We start from the raw sequence: 17,474 nt of genomic DNA on the forward strand, positions 1-17,474 counted from the left end.
GCGCGTCGGGTCATGTGACCCTAAAATAACACTTTTCATTGGTTGCTAACAGTTTTTTTTTACAATGAATGAAATCCCCACCCATTTCCTTCACTTCTTCTTTCACTTTTGTGACTGAAAGACCTGCTTTTTTGCTGCTCCTTTTTTCTTGGTTCATCATGGCTGCCAGATCATCCAGCAGTGAAGATGACTTCATTGATGAAGAGCCACCTACCCCAAAGGTGAAGGGACATTTCATTTGGAAATTTTTTAAGTTTCCAGAAGGCCAGAAGAAGGTGAATGCACCAAAAGTAGAGTGCAGGATCTGCAAAAAGGTCCTGTCACGGGGTAACCCCCTAAAAAAATACTCTTTTGGCAACTTCACGATGATTCGCCATGTGGAGACCAGGCACCCCCAGAATTTTGCCCGAGAAAGTGTCAGGGCTCTGGCACAGGAGGTTCCCTCTACATCAACAGGAGGAGCAACTTCTTCTGGAAGAGACCAATCTCAGGGGCAGGTAGCAAACATCCAACCTGCATTCAACCATGGGGTCGTCAGATGCAGATACTGCAATCAACTCCTCACCTATGGGGAGCAAAGTGTCCTGCTCATGGTTCGGGCATTAGAGAACCATCACTGCCCTTCCCACCCCTAATTTTTTTCTTTTCTTTTTGCTCCTGTTGAGCAGTTTCTATTCCCTGTTTTTGTTCCTCTTCAGTTAAAAGAAGAAAACCAAAAGTTCTTTTCAGAACTACCTCCAATTCTCATCAAAGAGCTATAATCTTAAAAAATGAAGAGTAAGTGAAATATAGTGCATTGATAATTGAAAGGAGAATGAGTAAGAAAGAACAGAAAGGTATGAGAGGTGAAAGGAAGTGAAGTAGGAGGACTGAAAGAAGGTGAGTGTTAGAAAAGAAATTTATGACACAGTGAATAAACTGGAGGCCTCATTTCTGAAAAGTGACGCATCGCTACGTGAAAATAGCGATGCGTCACTTATCTGGACGCACTCCTTATGACATTCCACATATGTCATATTTAATATATGACTAATCAATTCGCAAGGAGTTACAGATATGTCAGTATTTCTGACATATCTCTAAACACAAAAGTAACGCATTGCAGGAGTGCGTCACAAAAGTGACGCAACTCCAGTAATGTGTCCTTTCACATGGAAAAAGCACCATGTGAAAGGTTTGCTGAGAAGCAGGCGCAAGATTTTGGCGCAACTGCATCCTAAAAGTGACGCACTGCGTCATTATTACCAAGCTTTTTGCAAGGAACACCCCCTCTGCATGCATTATACCTGACACTATTTTTTAAAAAGTGACGCATCTAGGTACATGGGTCACTTTTTAAAACTCTGCGCCATATTGTATCTGCATCAGGTATAATGTATGCAGAGGGGGCAATCCCTCGCAAAAAGCTTGGTAATAACAACGTACTGAAATCTATGAGATTTCCCTGCGTCATTTTTTGGATGCTATTGCGTCAAAATTTTGCGCCGGCCTCGCATCACTTTTATGTTTACACATATGTCAGAAATACTGACGTATCTGTAACTCCTTGCAACATGATTCGTCATACATTAAATATGACACATCTGGAATGTCATAAGGACTGTGTACAGAAAAGTGACGCATCACACCAACAGTGTAATAAAATGTGCCTCGTTGCACTATATTTAAAGGATGCAACAGCATCCTAAAAGTGACGCAGTGAAATCTCAAACATTTCACTGCGTCGCTATTACAAAGCTTTTTGTGGGGGAACACCCCCTCTGCATACATTATACCTGACGCTATTTTTAAAAAGTGACGCATCTAGGTACATGGGTCACTTTTTAAAACTCTGCGCCATATTGTATCTGCAACATGATTCGTCATACATTAAATATGACACATCTGGAACGTCATAAGGAGTGCGCACAGAAAAGTGACGCATAACACCAGCAGTGTAATAAAATGTACCTCGTTGCACTATATTTAAAAAGTGACGCACCTCGTTGCACTATATTTAAAAAGTGACGCATCTAGATAGATGCGTCACTTTTTGAATATTGCATAACAATGCGCATTTTTTTACACCGCTGGTGCGTCACAAAAATTGACGCACAGGAAGCGCAAAACTAACAGCGCAAGGCCTTCATAAATATAGTCCTGGATTTAGGGGGTCAGAGGGGGTCTACTCTTCCCCCTTATGATCCAATCAGCTTCCTGCGCGCAAGTCGCTCGTCGCGCCTGGAGCGCTCTCCCGTGCGCGCACGGGAGAGCGCATATTCCCGCGCAAAACGAAAAAAAAATTTTAATGCCCTGCAGGACCCTATTTTAGTCCCTACATCAAACCTAGGGGGTCAGAGGGGGTCTACTCTTCCCCCTTATGGTCATTTGCCCCTTTTTTTTTCAAACCCCTTCTGTCTCGATTTTACCGAGACACAAGATGGCGGCCGCTCCGCACTGTTTAGAATGTTTACAGACAACTGAGATCCAATCAGCTTCCTGCGCGCAAGTCGCGTGTCGCGCCTGGAGCGCACTCCCGTGCGCGCACGGGAGCGCGGCTATAGATATATATATTTTTTTGAACCTTAATTACTTAAAATCCACTGGAGCACATATCTTGAGACATAGCAAAGGCACATCGGGCTACCAGTCCCTACAATTTTGCCAAGTTTGGTGGAAATCCATTCAGCCGTTCGGGCTAAAAGTGAAATCGACCGCCCTATGGAAATTAACATGGGGAAAACGCGTTTTGGGACCCCCCTTTTATCTCGGCCCCCGCTTGACGAATCCCCCCCAAACTTTCAGGGAAGGACCGGACCGCCATGAGACCATTTTCCTGAAAATTTCAGGCAGATTCGTCAACCGGCGCCAAAGTTATTCAAAATAGAATGTTGAGATTTAACATTGAAAATTATCCTAACTATAACTACCTACTGGCGACCGCCAGTAGGTAATATATATATATATATATAAATATATATATATATATATATATATATATATATATATATATAAATATACACATATATATGTGTATATATATATATATATATATATATATATTTATATATATATTACCTACTGGCAGTCGCCAGTAGGTATATATAGTTAGGATTTTTTCCCTATGGGATTTCTGAAAATTCTATGCCTAATAACTTTGGCGTTTGTGGACGGAATTGGCTGAAATTTTCAGGAAAATGGCACATTTTGTTTCTGAGCAGCTCCTGGAAATTTGGGGGGGTTCGTCAAGGGGGGGCCGAGAAAAAAGGGGGGTCCCAAAACGCGTTTTTCCCATGTTAATTTCCATAGGGCGGTTGGACTCACTTTTAGCTCGAACGGCTGAATGGATTTGCACGAAACTTGGCAAAATTGTAGGGACTGTTAGCCCGATGTGCCTTTGCTAGGTCTCAATATATGTGCTCCAGTAGTTTTTGAGAAATTAACGTTCAAAACAAGATATATATCTGTAACAGCGCTCCAGGCTGCGCACCGGTTCGCTTACTTTTCGCGAAACGGAACTTTGCGTGCAGAAAGCTGATTGGCTCTCCGGTGTCTGTCAACATTCTAAACAGTCCGGAGCGGCCGCCATCTTATCTCTCGGTAGGATCGAGAGAGAAGAAGAGGTGAAAAACGAAGGGGGAATTTAATGAAAGGGGGCAAGGTATACCCCTCTTGACCCCCTAGGAATGTTGTTGGGGTTATTAAAGGGTCCCGTGGGGAAAAAAAAAAAAAAATGATTTTTCACGGTAGAAGCGCTTCACGGGCCGCGAACTGGGCCGCAAACTGGTAGCGAAACGGGAATTCGCCATTTTGTGCTTCGTTAATTAAAATACTAGGTATAAGGGGGTGCGGGAGACGTATCCTAATCCCCTATGTTTCCTGAGGGTGGCTGAGGAGGCTCATATATGTTGATACATCTCTTCCAGCGGCTGTGCGTGAGCTTTTTTTTTTTTTGCTGCGTGACAGTCCGGAGCGGCCGCCATCTTATCTCTCAGTAGGATCGAGAGAGAAGAAGAGGTGAAAAACGAAGGGGGAATTTAATGAAAGGGGGCAAGGTATACCCCTCTTGACCCCCTAGGAATGTTGTTGGGGTTATTAAAGGGTCCCGTGGGGAAAATAAAAAAAAAGATGATTTTTCACGGTAGAAGCGCTTCACGGGCCGCGAACTGGGCCGCAAACTGGTAGCGAAACGGGAATTCGCCATTTTGTGCTTCGTTAATTAAATTACTAGGTATAAGGGGGTGCGGGAGACGTATCCTAATCCCCTATGTTTCCTGAGGGTGGCTGAGGAGGCTCATATATGTTGATATATGTCTTCCAGCGGCTGCGCCATCTTGCCTTTTTTCCAATGCCACAATTTTGTTGTGCACGGCTGCCATTTTAGATGCCAGGCTGGTCCCAGGCTATCACCTACCCCTGCGGATGTAGTTTATGGCCCCAGCTGTAGAGAATCCAGACATGCCAACCCTCCCGATTCAGGCGTGAGACTACTGATTTCAGTGCTAGTCTCCCGCCTCCCGATTTCTGCAAGCAAAAACCCGGGGGCATATTACGAACAACTAGCGATAATTTTTGTCTCTAACTTGTTTAGAGACAAAAATTATCGCCGCACATCGGCGATTTTTATCGCAGATAAACCTTGCTATTATCGCAGAAAAGTCAGCGATATTCATGTATTATCGAGCAAATGCTCTTAGCCATGTTATCCACCTCCCATTGGATAACATGGCTAAGAACTGCTCAGGGCAGGTGTTAGCTTTTGGAGATATTCGCGCTTAGTGCGAATATCTCCAAAAGTTGGTAATAGGAGATAGCGATGTTAGGGACTGTTTCCAGTCGCTCACATCTTGGCACGCCCACTTTGCATGTCATTAGTGATAAGTATCACTGACATGCAAAGCGGGGCCCAAGATGGTCGCTATCTCCTTTTAGCTGTCACTAACTGGTGTTAGCGACAGCTTGGTAATAGGGAGATAATTTTATCTCCGCTTTCATGGCTTTTAAAGCCCAAAAAGCGGAGATAAACCCCCTTGATAATATGCCCCACGATTCCTCGGGGGTTTCAGCTGACAGGGCTTGGTATTGTGTTACGTGGTAATTTTTCCAGGAAACGTCAGAGGGTCGATGCAGGGGTTCTAGAAGAGGTGATAAACCATTTAAGCCTCATGAACAAGCGCATGGTCTTTTAAAGATTTGTGAAGTACTCAGGGCGGCGGTGTGTGTGTGCTCTCTTTCAGGAGCGGGCGGGGGGGCACTGCCAGCAACTTGCCAGGTCAGGTAGTGTTCAACACGTGCATCACCCTTTCTCTGCCTGCTATTGCGCTCCATGCTTCGGAAAGGTAAGAAAAAGAACGTGCATTTGAGTTTGAAATGTCCGATCCTGCAGCAGTACACTTGCAAAGCCCACACATGACAATAACCCGATTCAAGGCCCCATTCACCCGTTTAAAAAAAATAAATAAATAACACTCCAACAAAATAAGATTATAAAACTTTATTAACTTTTAAATATAATGAACGGAATAAAAACTGTAAAAACATTTAAACATTTTTCACCCAAAAAAGCAACAATGGTCAGAAGCTGTCTTTTGTGCGAATAGTCCCAAGGCAGCACAACGTGCAGAGTTCTGGACGGCACCCAGGTGATGTCGCCTGGGTGCCGCACTGGTTTTGGGATCCTACAATGCTGCTCCGAAAATTGGCGTGGGGCGTCCCGGGTGGTGCGGGGGGAGGCCTCGTCAGTAGCGGTCTGTTGTGCGAATAGTCCCAAGGCAGCAGAACGCGCTGAGATGTTGATGGCACCCAGGTGATGTCCAGTAAACTGCCGCACTGGTTTTGGTATCCTACAATGCTGCTCCGAAAATTGGCGTGGGGCGGCCCGGGGGGGGGGCGTGGGGGAGGCGGCGTGAACGGGCCTCCCCAGGTGGCGGCCATCCAGCTGAGTTGCGCCCGCTCTTGCGGCTACAGCGTCTCGCTCACCATGTTGTTGAGTTGCTCCCACTCTTGCAGTGCAGCGATAGGCGGCTGCCACATGACTCTTAAAATGGCGGACGGCTCTTCGGTTTTGGGCCTGGTCCACTAAAATGGCCCTGGGACACCTTGGAACTCGGACGCTTGCCTGCTAGGGCTTGGGCTCCATTCTCGAAAAGCGTCCCCTCAGCCGTGAAGATTCTACAAAAGTCTTGGGGGCCCCCGACTCCCGCAGGCTTCCGGTGGGGAGCGGCTGCCATGATTGCTCGCGGAATGACCACGACGGAGCCACGAGATGGTGGTGCTCTCATGCTGACGCCAGCTTCAGTCTGAATGATCCAGAAACAAGGTGGGGCTTTCATCGTTTGGGAAAAAAAAATGTTCTAAACCAATGAAAAGTGTTATTTTTAGGTCATATGACCAAGCCTTTCATCTTTAGGAAACGAAAAGTAAAATGAACCAATGAAAAGTTTTATAAACAAGTCACATGACCTGTTATGCGGCATAGGGCTACAAAAAGCGTAGAAAATCCGTTGGCACGTGAGGCGGCGTCAGTAGCGGACCGATGTGCGAATAGGCCGAAGGCAGCACAACGCGTCGAGATCCGGATGGCACCGAGGTGATGTCCAGCAAATTGCCGCACTGGTGTGGCCATCCTACAATGCTGCGCCGAAAGACGGCGTGTCCAGCTGAGTTGCGGTCACTCTTGCGGTACAGTGACTCGAACGCGCCGAGATCCGGATGGCACCGAGGTGGTGTCCAGCAAGTTGCCGCACTGGTATGGCCATCCTACAATGCTGCGCCGAAAGACGGCGTGTCCAGCTGAGTTCCGGTCAGTTTTGCGGTACAGTGACTCGAACGCGCCGAGATCCGGATGGCACCGAGGTGGTGTCCAGCAAGTTGCCGCACTGGTGTGGCCATCCTACAATGCTGCGCCGAAAGTCGGCGTGGGGTGCCCCGTTGGCTTATGAGGTGATGTCAGTAGTGGACCGATGTGTGAATAGGTCGGAACCAGCACAAGGCGCCCTGCACTGTTGAGCTTTTTTCAATGCCTGTTTTTTGTTGTTTCCCCTCCATCAAAAACAAAAAAAATATATAAAACTGTGCAAAAATACAAAAAAATGTTTAGAAAAGCAGTGCTTGTAAGACTGTCTGAAGCTCTTTTGCACCTGCTGCAGCTTCACTATTGCCCTGGTGTGGCCAAAGATCGCCCATGACATAGGCGGCCGGCTTCCGAGGTCCGGCGGAACTTTTTTCCTTTTCATTTCTGCTTCTTGTCCCACAATCCGTTTCACCTGAAGACACGACCAGGTTCCTGAATGTGTGCAGGGGGACGCTATTGATTGAATGAAAATGGCGGCTTGACACAAAGCTGACTCAAGCGTTGCTGTTGATGCTATACAGACAAAAATTGGTTTTCAGTTTGTACATTCTTCAGGATTTTTTTTTCCATCCAAGGCTGATTGAGAGTTTGTAGAAAAATGGCTTCAGATTTTCCACATATTACTCTTCAACATTCTTCCTAAATGTAACAATGTGAGACTCACTAGGAGAACGGCTGTTTATCTTTCCTTTCAAAATGCTGCCAACAATATTTTCTGAATGGAAGACACCATCTTGTAGCATAAAGGGCCGAAAGGGGTTCTGGTCTGGCCGATTGTTGGTGGAGACATTTTGACTATATCTTGGACCTGCCCGGCGTCGCCCAAAATGGCGCCGGTATAAATGGGACTCGTAACTCCTTGCCCGCAAATGTATATCTAGAAAATTTTATTGTAAGTGGTCCTGTCTTATTTTAATTACAAAATGTACGTCCACCGATTCCGCAACTGTTAGACACCTTAGTTCTTGCAACCTAATGGCCCGCTCGTTACGTTCCTCTACAGTGTAAATGTCTCCTCATCATATACGATTTCAGTTTGCTCCATGGCCGGCCCACGTGGTTATAGGCCCGTATTTGTATACTGACATTTTCACAATAAAGGTTTTTAAAACAAAACACGGTAGTAGTATTTACATTGGTAAAGTTTTTACTTTTAGTCACTGTTTTCGAATCAGTAAAAGGCAAGTGAAATAAAGCAGTCCAATTACATGACGGATAAAAGGTATAATATGTAGGAACGCAGTAAAGATAAATGGTCAAGGGCAGTTGTGTTTTCCACTCCTGCAACATAAAGTGATCGATAAGAATCTGATAATCAGGCGTATCGGCGACTAAGACAGCAGGCCGAGTCTCATTTACTCAACGGCTCCGTCATGGAACGAAGAAACACCCTTTTTCTCGAAAAAGGAATATATTTTACTTGCAGGACAGTTGTACATTTTCCGGGAAAGTACATTAGCCTGGAATATTATAACATATGTTTTAAAAAAAATAATGTTCGAAATCAATAAAAAGCGTAATTTGTAGGTCATATGACCAAGCTTTTCATCATTAAAATAACAAAAGTAAAATGAACCAATGAAAAGTTTTATTAACAAGTCACATGACCTGTTATGCTTACGTTACGCGCTGCGCGCCGCGCCTCGGATCACTTCCGGGTGCGCTAACGCGGCGTGTCATATAACGCATTACGCGACAACGTAGGTCAAGAATATAGTCAAAATGTCTCTACCAACCAGCGTTCGGAACACAACCCCTTTCAGCAGTCCAAAAAGTTCTGTTAAATGACAACAGAGGGGACAGGCAACAAGAACCATCAGTCAAAGAGGGGAGGGCAAGTTCTTCTCTTCCGGGTCATGTTGGGGCGCTACCGGAACTGATCGAATTGGTAGTCTACAGTGTTTCTGGATGTTTCAGACTAAAGCTGGCGTCAGCATGAGAGCACTACCATCTCGTAGCTCCGTCGTGGCCATTCCACGAGCAGACATGGCAGCCGCTCCCCACCAGAAGCCTGCGGGAGTCGGGGGCCCCCAAGACTTTTGTAGAATCTTCACGGCTGAGGGGACGCTTTCGAGAATGGGACCCAAGCCCTATCAGGGAAGCGTCCGAGTTCAAAGGTGTCCCAGGGCCATTTTAGTGGACCAGGCCCAAAACCGAAGAGCCGTCCGCCATTTTAAGAGTCATGTGGCAGCCGCCTATCGCTGCACCGCAAGAGCGGGAGCAACTCAACTACATGATGAGCGAGACGCTGTAGTCGCAAGAGCGGGCGGTAAACAGCTGAATGGCGGAAGAGGCACAGTGTAGCAAAAGCGGGCGGAATGGCAACTGAAACGGTAAAGGGGCGCCCCACTACAGCGTGTCCTCAGGTCAAACGGATTGTGGGACAAAGTCCAGAATTGAAGAGTCATCAAAAGGCAAAAAGTTCCGCCGGACCCCGGGAGCCGGCCGCCTATGTCGGGGGCGATCTCAGGCTACACCAGTGCTATAAGACTTGGGGAGGGTGTCGGAGCCAAGCGTCTTCTCCGAGTCCATGGCCATCACACCGCCCCTCAGGGGCCTCCGTCAAGCTGTTTAGGAAGGTAACATATCACATTGTTTTCAAATGCAGTCAGGTCCACAAACGACACTCACTTACTTTGAGAATAGTGAAGCTGCAGTCGGTGGAAATAAGCTTCAGACAGTGTTACAAGCACTGCTCAGAACTATGAACTATGGCACCCAACATCCAGAACTTATGCCATTTGAGAATGGCAGTGACATTGAAGCAACTCAGGGACTAAAACCATTAACGTACTTTCACGTATGAAAATCTTACTTGGGGAGGGGGCAGGAGTGAAGCGCCCCCTCACCATCTCTCCATATGGAATGTTTGAGATGGTACTTTTAGGGTGCGCACTGGTCGCATGTAAAGTGCTGTTGCTTGCCGTTGGTTTTCGGAACAGTGTGCTCTGGATAGTGTCTAACAAAGAAGGTTACATCTAAGAAATCAATTTGTTCCATTGAATGTGTAGGAGAGTAGGGTCTGCTATCCTATGGTCACACCAAATTTTTGCTTTTTGCTTCACTGGTTTATGACTTAATTCGGCTGTGCACCTGCTAATCAACCCACAGCCTGCTGTTCTCTCTCTAAATTAATGCCAATGCACTCTAGGTGCATTACGAATTGGATCTGGTTCACCTTATAGGCCCCTGTAACAGTGTACCCCAGGTACCCAGGGTATGGGTGTATTCAAGGCCTATCAGGGGCTGCAGCATGTATTATGCCACCCCAGGCCTGGCCTTCATATTTGACACAACTGGCTGATCAATCAGCTGGGGTAGGTTGGTGTAATCACCTCTTACTTAGATGTAGTATATCTATATCTAACATATCTGGACACATGTTAACCTATAAGTCACTCCTATGGAAGGCCTCGACAATCCTGGAGGCAGAGTGCTTGGTTTCATGTGAGATGGTGCTCAGGCACGAGCTGTGCCTGTCTGCAGCTGCCGGGAACAACTCCCTTAGCTGTCCCGGGATATTGCCATACCATATACTCTTAAGTGCATTATATTCCTCGCGGTTACTTGCTAACTTTGGTTTGGCTTTATCAAAACATCTTGAGTAAGGTGTCATACGAATTGGGATACTACACCCTCGCCAATTCTGGCGACGTGGGTAGCATTCCACCCTTCTAGAGGGACACGACATGTACATAACCTGAACCCCGGTTAAAGTTAAACTCGAGCCTCAGCATCACAAAATGGATACTGCCACCACAGACACAAGTCTGACCTCCTGCTGCTGGGAGTCCTTCCAGCGAGGGAGCCTTGGACAAAGGGTCTCCTGCCTTGGGAGGTGCAAGCACCAACCCAGACAGGATTTTGTGTATTGGGTAGGACAGGGCTGAATAGAATGAGACATGCCTGGGGCACACAACCTCCTGCTGCTGGGAGTCCTTCCAGCGAGGGAGCCTTGGACAAAGGGTTTCCTGCCTTGGGAGGTGCGAGCACCAACCCAGACAGGATTTTGTGTATTGGGTAGGACAGGGCTGAATAGAATGAGACATGCCTGGGGCACACAAGGTGTCCCTGTGCATAAGCCAGTCCAAACCGGTCCTGGGGCTTTCCAGCCCCAGTCCTGGTGCGGAACTGGACTAAGGAAAGGGGGTGTAACTAGCCCCCTTCCTGGTCCCACCCAGAGGAGGGACCTAGCAGGTGATCCGGCCCCTAGATTTGGAATAAGAGTAGGAGCTGTGTCCCAAGACTTCAGATCATCCTGAACTCGACTTGAAACTAAGAAGAAAACTGGACTTCGACATTCTGCTGCACAGAAGACTGAAGAGCATCTCCCTTGAGGCCAAGGAGTGGCCACCCTGTGAACACAGGCACCATCCAGCAACTCAACGTCTGCTTTGCCGCCGCCTCCCACCGGAGCCCGAGCCCAGAGCCCGACAAGACCCGGATTCCCAGACATCTCAGAGCCCGATCCACAGTCCCTGAAAAGAAGAGACCCGTGGAGGCACCCAGAGACGTGGGACCGGCTATCTTGGAAGATCCACGAGGAGCTGACTGCGCAGCACCCGAGGCACCCTCAATGCTCTACTTTGGGGTTTGAGAAGCCCCACCACCGAGCAGCATCTGCACCGAAGATCAGCCCCCCAGCCTCTCCACGATCTGCGTGGGGGCCTTTTGCATTTTGCCACTCGACGCGTCATCCCGGTTACTGGCCCTTTGGCTAGTGGCCATCTTGGCGACGAAATCCGAAATCAACACCACTGGTCTGGTTGCTCCAGACTGGCCCTCGCTCCTGTAAAAAGGAGCAGCCCCTCTGACCTTGCTGGTCCGAGTGAGAAGCTTGCATCGTTTCCTGCGTGGCTTGCATTAGCCAAGGCCTGTTTGCTCCGATCAAGAAGCCGACACCGCCATCGGCTAGAGCCTTTGTGGGACAGCTCGTGATCGACGCCTGGACGTCCTCGACCTCTTTGTGTCCACGTAGCTGCAGAGACAATCTTCACTTCTTCGCCTGTTTGCACCCGACATTGCCTGGTTCCCGTTTGGTTCCACGGTAGTCACTGGCTAGTGACTTTGAACATTGTCCCCTCTGCTTTCAGGTCTTCACCTCTTCAGATCCACCCTTGGATCCACCGGAACTCACCTCGACGACCCGCCTGCAGCATCTTCATCTACAGGCTCCATAGACCAGCGCGACGAAACCCGACACACTTTGAGACATATGCACCTGCTTCCTGTGGGTGAGGTAACCCTGGCACTCCGGTGCTCCTGTGTAGCAATACACCTCTAGTGTCTATGTTCCAAGTTGCTAGGTTCTAGGTCATCCGGAAGGTTCCCTTTTCAGTAACTTTGCAACTTTTACGCACCATTGACTTTGCATTGGTGCATGCGTGTGCTTTAAGCGCTGCACCCGAGTCCCGCGGGCCTTTCCCGACTTAGTCACTGCTAGTCCCGAACAGCTCCAGCGATTCCCAAGGCCCTAGGCCTACTTCCTTTTCGATTAGTGATACTTATACCACTATTTTAGTATATGGTTTGAGTGGCCACCAGGGCCTATCCATATTGTGCAACTTTTGTATATTTAAACTGTGTTTTGTTTTAACGCATTTGCTTCTGTGCTCATAAAGAGTATAGGGGATACTTGTAGTAAATAAATATATATATATTTTCAATATATATCTGTGTGGTGTCCTTTCATTTGGTATTCAAGGGGATTGTATATGGTAAAACAGCTTGCTTCACATGCCTTTACAGAGTTTAGCCTAAGACTGCTTTGTCCACGCTACCCCTAGGATAGCTGGTCTATAAGGTTGACTTACAACTAATCATCATAAGGGTTGCTTGGCATGGTACAAGGTGATCACTAGAACTAGTGAGCATCATATACCAGGCCAACTTCTCACAGAATGTACAATGGTCAGTGCCACATTAAAGGGACTCTGGTTAAGGTATTGGAAATAATCCTCCAGATGGGCAATGGAACCATTCCAAATTACCAGTATATCATCGATATACCTCCCCCAGAAAATGATGTTTTCAATCCAGGGGGAGGCATATCTACCCCATGCATGTTCCTTTTCCCAGTAGCCCATAAACAGTCCGGCATACGAAGGAGCACATTTTGCTCCCATCGCAGTCCCCTGTAATTGATGGTACCACTGTTGGTCATGTAGAAAAAAGTTTTTAGAGAGTATGAGATCTATCATCTCCAGAATCATCTCATTATGGGCATACCATTCTGCCGCTCTTGTTTTCAAAAAGTGTCTCATGGCTCTCAAACCCCATTCTTTCTTAATACAGGTGTACAAACTTGTTACATCAAAGGATACAAAATGTAGCCCCTCCACCCAAGTCATGTCCTCTAATTTGTTGAGAATATCCTTGCTGTCTTGTATAAAAGCTGGCAAGTTTTTTTACCAGCGGCTGTAGAAACGTATCCACGTATTCTGATAGCCGTTCTGTGGGGGAACCACTGCCCGCAATAATTGGGCGACCGGGAGGAAAATTTCCCCCCTTGTGTACCTTTGGGAGGATGTAGATACAAGGATAACTAGGTTTAGATACATGTAAATATCTAAACTCTTCATCCATTAACAACCCTCTCTCTTTCCAATCCATAAGTCTTGTGTTGACATGTAAGGCGAGATCTAATATAGGGTTCTGTGCTACATGTTGATAGCATGCACGATCCCCAAGTTGTCTCATGATTTCACCCAAATAGTCGTCCTTCCTCATCACAACAACATTACCTCCCTTATCCGCTTCGCAGATTACTAAACTGATATTCTTACATAGTCCTTCCAAAGCTATATGTTCCCCTTTAGTTAAGTTATAGGAGCAATTGTCTTTTGTGCGTAGCTTTGAGTTGTTCTGATTGTGGCTATTTTTACATATACCTTGTGTGGAGTTCCTTTTGTGGGGGTGCCTGGGATGTTGTTGCTGGTGGGTGTTTGCGCAAATGTTTTACACATCGCCTCTGAGATAAGCCTGACTGCTCGTGCCAAGCTACCAAGAGGGTGAATCTTGGCGGGTGACTTCCTTGCCCTGACTTAGAATGGTGGTTTCTGCCTGGCTTTGGCGCAAGCCTTAGCCAACCAGAAATACCCATTTCTAATATTGGTTGTCAGAGGTGGGAAATGGACTTGTGTTTGCGCAGTACCACAGCGACAACTGGCCTCACTACAAAACTCTGCATTTTAGATAGTCACATGGAAAGGGATTATTGTTTTTAAGTTGTTCTAAATGTCATTTCTTTGGAAATGTGTTTCTTGTGCACTGCGAGTTGGGTGTCCCTAGCTCGGGAGGGTAGATCATCCCCCAAGTGCAGTGTGGGTTTTCTGGGTTCACCAGTAAGGGTGGGATCCAGTGGTGGCAGCGAAAGTGTGTCCAGTGCATGTGTTCCCCGTCCCGTTCCCGGAGTAATGGTACCTGTGTCACGTGGTGGTCAGGTTGAGAAATCAGGGGCGGTAGAAACTGTCTTACCAGTCTGGGGGGGGGGGGGGGTGGATGAATGGTGTGTTGCACTGGACGTTGGTGTGAGTTCTCTGAAATAAGGAGCTTGCTGAATAATTGGGTGAGAGTTCTCTGGGATAGGGAGCTTGCTGAATACTTTGGTGAACGTGGAGCGCCTGTAAGTAGGGCTCCAGTAGTTCTGGTGTCTGGCAGTACCACTCCAGTTGGGAGGGTGCAGAAGTCCAGATGGAGGATCAGTGGTAGTTTGGACCTACACTGAGAAGGAGGGTGGAGTATGGCTATTGTAGGCCAGGGGTTACTACCCCCCACTCTGTGGATTGGCAAGGACCAGTGGTATCTGGGTGGCCTAGGGCCTGGTCCTAGACGGGGACAACTAAGGAGTACCAGTGGGGTAGCCTGGTTGGGCCTGAATTATTCTTTTTTTTTATGTATGCTTGTTGTAGAACAATGTGGCGTAGAACCGGAGCGTGTCCCTGCAGTGCGGGTCCGCGTCCGTGTTCTATCGCCCAAAGCAGGGAAGCCCATCACAGTGGTGATTGGTCTGCCCTGCGTTTTGGCTGGAAGGGGGGTGTGTTGGACTTGGTCCTTCTGGCAGGTTCACCCCTGAACTTTTTGCCTTTTAGTGTTACATAATTATAATGATTTCTGGTCTTTGCGCACTTTAGCACTGTGGCCCAGTATAAAGGGTGTGCGCTTTCTGAGTGCATGTGTGAGAATGGCCTACCCTCTCATAGGAATGCATGGGGAATATGTGTGTCCATGGTAATTCCTGATGCGTAGGGAGTGCAAGGTTGAGTTTGGTATGTGTGGACTAGTGTGATTAAATGCTGCGCGATGATGTGTGCGGCATAATTATGTCTCGTGTGGAAGTGCCACTTCTAGAAGTTGGCATGTCTGTGTAAATTATGTGAATTGGCTGTCTGGCTTGTGATTGGCTGGAGCTGGCTGGTGTGCCAGGCTCCAGGAGTCAGGATGGGTCTGCCCCGGTGGTGAATGGGAGATCTGCATGTTGATGGCTGGGGAGGAGTGCACCTGGGACCTGAATAGGGATGGGCTTTCACCACACAATGCTGGCTCCGCCCCCTGTGGTGCGACTGATGACCCTAGCCTAGCCTGTGAATAGAGAGAGGGGCTGAGCAAACCCAAGTGCTCAGGAACCAGTTGTATCTGGTTCGCCCCTTGCCTGCACCTTTAGACAAAGGAATTCTGTGTATAAAAAGAGGCTGTGACATCTTGTAAAATGTTCTTGTTCTTGTTTTTCCTGACTGGGATCTACCAGGGGACGGCTTACCTCCCTGGGCCCTGCCCAGCCCCTGGATGCCCTGGATGCTGGAAGACGTCTTGGGGACCCCTCTGGTCTGGAATGATTAGGGGATTTTTCTTTGCCCCAGGATCCTTTCTTTTCCTTTAGGGACCTTTTGCTTGCCCTCGTCACCTATGGGGGCTGTGTTCCTGGGACTCTTCTTGCTGAAGGGGCTATTACTGGGGCCTTTGGTGCTTTCTGGGCTTCTCTGGGCAGAGCGCTGGCATTTTCCCCGTGGAAGCGCTCCTGTCCTTTTGCACCCTTCGCAGGTACCCACCCTGCGCCATGCCTGCTAATTTATTATGTCCCCCATGCGCAGGTGCCCACCCTGCGTCTTCGTTTGGATTTGGTACGTCCGGCGGGTGCCTACCCCGCTCATTTATTTACTTTAATCTCGGGTGCCCACCCCGATTATGCCCGTTCTATATTTTTATCCTAGAGGGAGCCTACCCATCGTTGTGTGCCAAGAATCACCGCCGCGGCCTGAGCCGCGTTAAAAAATGGCCGCCGCGCCTGCGGCCCGCCTGGTTGTGGGCAGGGCCGCCGGACGGAAGGCCGAGTATGCCCCGGAAGCGGTTTCAGAGAGAGAGGAGGTCGGGAGACCACCCCGCCTCCTCAAGCCCCCGGGAAGAAGTGGCGTCCTCCCGCGGCCCGGGGCTCCAGTGAAGTGAAGAGAGGCCTTGGACCGCCAGCAGAGAGGAGCAGAGGTGTTGCGGGGCTCCCGTGTCCTGGAGGGAGCCCAGGCAGAGAAGTCCCGCACCGCTGACCAGAGGAGTCCCACATATCTGGTGAGTGGGGCCCATTGTGTTCCTAGGGGGAGGGGGAGGCGTCGGGGCACATTGCCGTTGCCCCCACCCCCCTCCCCCCAGTAGCGCTATCGTCATTGCGGGGCTATTTGGTGAGGGAGAGCGGCCCTGGTGGACAGCGGGCCACTCCCCCCAGATTGGCAATATTTGTTTGGAGCCCACAAGGCTCCCAGGGGCATTATTATATTTTGAGCCCACGAGGCTCCAAGGCCCACATTTGCTTTCAGAGCCTAGAGGGCTCCAATGGGCGCATTATTTTGTCTCAGAGCCCAGTGTGGCTCCAACAATAGACACGTGTTTTCTTCCCTGAACCCAGAGGGCTCCCAAAAAGGCACATTATCTATTCTAGAGCCAGATGGCTCCAACCTGTAGTAGTATTGTTCTAGAGCTTAGAGGGCACCAGCCTTTTGTGCAGTCCCTGTCCTAAGGCCCAGTGAGGGCCGCTGTCGCAGTTTTGAGATCCCAGCTGCCCAGCAAGTAGTGGGCAGCTGCTCCTTTTAGGTTTTCCTTCCTAGGGACATGTACTTTGGACTCAGGAGTGAGTCGCACTCCTTCATCCCTACCTTGGCCTTCCCCAGCTGCGCAGCACTTAGTGCCAGCTGCAGCGTTTTGGCCCTGTTCTGTCCCTGTCCTCAGCTGCCCAGCAAGTAGTGGGCAGCTGCTACGTTTAGGTTCTGGCGCAGTGGCGCAACCTGGACTTTGATGTGAGTTATGTGCTAAATATGACTTCTGCGCTAAACGTGATTTATGTGCTATTATGATTCCTGTGCTGTTGCTTTTTGGGTGTTAGGAAATGTACTGTGTGTAGTATGTTTTGCTCACCCTGTGTTCTGACACCGCTGAATGTGTTTTTATGCGTCATGTGTCTTTCCTACACCCCTGAAGGTGTTCTTATGCATCACGCGTTTTACCTACACCGCTGAATGTGTTTTTATGCGTCATGTGTCTTTCCTACACCTCTGAATGTGTTCTTATGCATCATGTGTTTTACCTACACCGCTGAATGTGTTTTTATGCGTCATGTGTCTTATCTACACCGCTGAATGTGTTCTTATGCATCATGTGT

The sequence above is a fragment of the Lissotriton vulgaris genome, unplaced genomic scaffold (genome assembly GCF_964263255.1).
Source record: "Lissotriton vulgaris unplaced genomic scaffold, aLisVul1.2 SCAFFOLD_578, whole genome shotgun sequence".
NCBI lineage: Eukaryota > Metazoa > Chordata > Amphibia > Caudata > Salamandridae > Lissotriton > Lissotriton vulgaris.